Source organism: Tuber melanosporum, assembly GCF_000151645.1.
Source record: "Tuber melanosporum whole genome shotgun sequence assembly, scaffold_206, strain Mel28".
NCBI lineage: Eukaryota > Fungi > Ascomycota > Pezizomycetes > Pezizales > Tuberaceae > Tuber > Tuber melanosporum.
Genome location: NW_003298871.1, coordinates 140,890 through 143,954, shown reverse-complemented (window position 1 = coordinate 143,954; position 3,065 = coordinate 140,890).

Here is a 3,065-nt window from a genome sequence, read left to right as displayed (position 1 = left end):
ATATTCGCGCAGGGCATGTCTGGCCGGAAATTGGATGCATCTTCCTGACCTTGGCGGCACACTCCGTGACAGAGCTAGGCAACAGGTTGGACAAGGCCAGGCTCGATCTGCTTAGGGAATTGTCACTCCCGGAGTTTGAATTCTAGAGGAACCTGGAAAGGGGGAAGATTTTTGTTTCTGGTGTTCCGCTTGCTGGCACAGGATAGGGATCGATTTGGAGGATAGAAGGATGGACTGGAAGCACGGCCTTTGATGGCCTTCGCACTGATCTGGAGCAATCCAATACTGATGTAGTCACTGTTTCCCGACCCGATATCATGGGATCCATACTGTAACGATCCCTCTCTGGATAGTTAGTGCTTGGCGACGGGGAACGATACTTCTCTTCCTGTCTTCTTCTTCCTTTGTCTTATGATAACTCTAGGCCTCTGCCTACGTTACCGATAGTACAAGACCCTTGTCTTCTACAAGGAACGCCTATCATAAGCTTTCTCTAACTGTTCTTCATAAAGCTCCTTCCTTGGCGTAACGATAACTTTGTAATAAGGATAAAGATCGTAGAGGTGTTTTATATTCGTTAAAGTAATAAGTAGGAAAAGAACTTAGAACAAAGCGTGAAGAACCTATCTTCCTCGGCCTCATCGGCCTCCTTATATAGTATTCTTCCCGCCTGTAGTCATGTGACCTAAAGTGGTCACATGTGCGAAACCAAATCATAACAAACTAGTCATGTGACCAAAGTGATCGCATGCTCAAAACCCATGACCTCATAATGAGGTCATGTGCAAAACATAAATCATATGCGCAAGGCTTACCCGCAAGGTATACTCGCAAGGCATACTTGTCAGGCGCATGTCCCATGACTCATACTTGAGCCATGTGCGAAAGTATCACAAATCTCACACATAACAAATCATATAACCCTAATGAGTCATATGTGTGAAACAATAACGTACCTGTGACTCATAACTATGCGTCACGTTAAAACCCTTCTCTCGCTAAGCCACATTCGTGACATTAGCTCCCCTCCTCCTAAGCCTGAGTCCCATCAGGCCTTTTCTCCCAGTTTCAATAGTTCTCGTCCTGCCGAGCGCATGGTCCTTCTCAGCTTTTGGAACCTTTCGTCGGCCGTCCTCCATCTGTCCCTCACCGATTCCAGAGTCAGGTTCGCCATTTCGATCGTGTGCCGCTAATTGTCATTCAGCTGTCTTAGCTCCGCAATTGTTTTGTCGTTTGCCGAAATTGTGGCCTCGGCTTGGCCCAGTTATTCTCAGAGTTCCCGGATCTGCCTGTGTAGGCTCCTGACATCCGGTTCCTTGTCTGCGGAGAGGTTTTGGGCCCCTCCTTCCTTGGACCACGTCCTCGCGGCCCATGCCTTTCTGGTATCTTCTCCTTCCAACTCTTTTCTGCTTCTATCCTTCTGCGGGTAGTATCCCACAGATATTTTCTGTGTCCTGTGCATCCTGCACCCATTTCTGAAGCATTGTTGCCAATGCTTCAGAACGTGGTCCGGGCGTGGGCCACGCTTTCGACATTCCCTCGGGAACCATCCCGAGCCTTCTTTGTCACCAAAGTGTGTTTGGCAACCGTCATTGTAGCATACCGTCCATGACATGGCGTTATGTTGTGCTTGTCTTTCTCTTTCCTTGAGTTCTTCGTCGGTTGGCCCCATGAATGAGTATTCAGGGCTGGTGGGTGTAGTTTGGCGGGGGCTATCGCCCCAGCCCTCGTGTTGCTGCAGTGGCGCGGGAGTCTTTCCCTAGCTTTTGTCTTGGTTGAACGTGATCGTCACCTGGGCCGGGCTTGCCTGGGTATCGCTGGTGGAAGGTTGAGATGGCATCTTGTGCGTTTTCGAAGTTGTGTGCGAAGTACCAGGTTTTATCGCGTTCAGGAGAATATCCTGTCCACTTCGCTCGGTATTGGAGGTGACCGTGGAAGAAGCGGGAAACGACTATTTCGTCGAGTTCGGATTCAGGTTCTCTGTCGTGTTCGATCGCAGTGGGAGGAATAAGTATTTGGGAAGGAAACTTATTGTCATTGTGTAATTCGAGGAGTGAGATGTGGAATGTATTGTATATTCGCATTGAGGGGGGAAGGTCGAGTTTATAAGCTCGGCTGCCCACTTTTTCCAATATCCTGAAGGCTCCGATTTTCTTGTAGTCCAGTTTCTTTGATGGTCGTGTCGTATGGATATTCTCTGGTATTAGCCATACCATATCTCCCGGTTGTATGTTCGGATCCGGTCTTCGGTACTTATCGTATTGTTCTTTTTGCCGTTTTTGCACTTGACTCATCTCGTATTGTAAGATTTGATGTAGTTTTCCCATATCCGCTATCTCCGGTATCACATCATTAATCGTATGATATCTGGTCTGACTTTGTGGATGTTGTCTGTAATTCGCGAAGAATAGTGTGGTGCCGATCGTTTCTTGCTTTCCATTATTGTATGCGAATTCGGCCATCGATAACAGCTTGTACCAATCATCTTGTTGATAGTTGGCGTAAGCCCTTAAATATTGTTCAAGTATCGCATTTACACGTTCCGTTTGTCCATCTGTTTGTGGGTGGAACGCTGTGCTCATTCTGTTTTGTATTCCAATTTCTCCGGTTACCTTTTTCCATAGTCCCGATGTGAATAGTGTTCCTCGATCAGTGATGATATTCTTGGGTAGGCCATGAAGTCGGAAAACTTCTCTGAAGAAGGTTTGTATAAAATCCCTCGTGTTGATATCTTTTCTAACCGGAATGAAATAGCTCATTTTGGTCAGACGATCCATGACGACCAGGATGCTATCACAATTTTCCAATGCTGGTAGGTCCGTGATGAAATCCATAGTAATTGTTTGCCATGATTGTTCGGGAACTTCGTTTGATTTTAGTGATCCATATGGTGCGTGTTTAGCCGTTTTCGTCCTTTGGCATATGTCGCAGTTTTTGACATATCGTTTGACATCTTCACACAGTCCTGGCCAATAGAATAACCTCGTAATGAATTCCGTGGTTTTAGCCGTTCCTCCATGTCCTGCCGTTCGGATATCGTGGTGTTGTTGTATGATGTTTGTTCC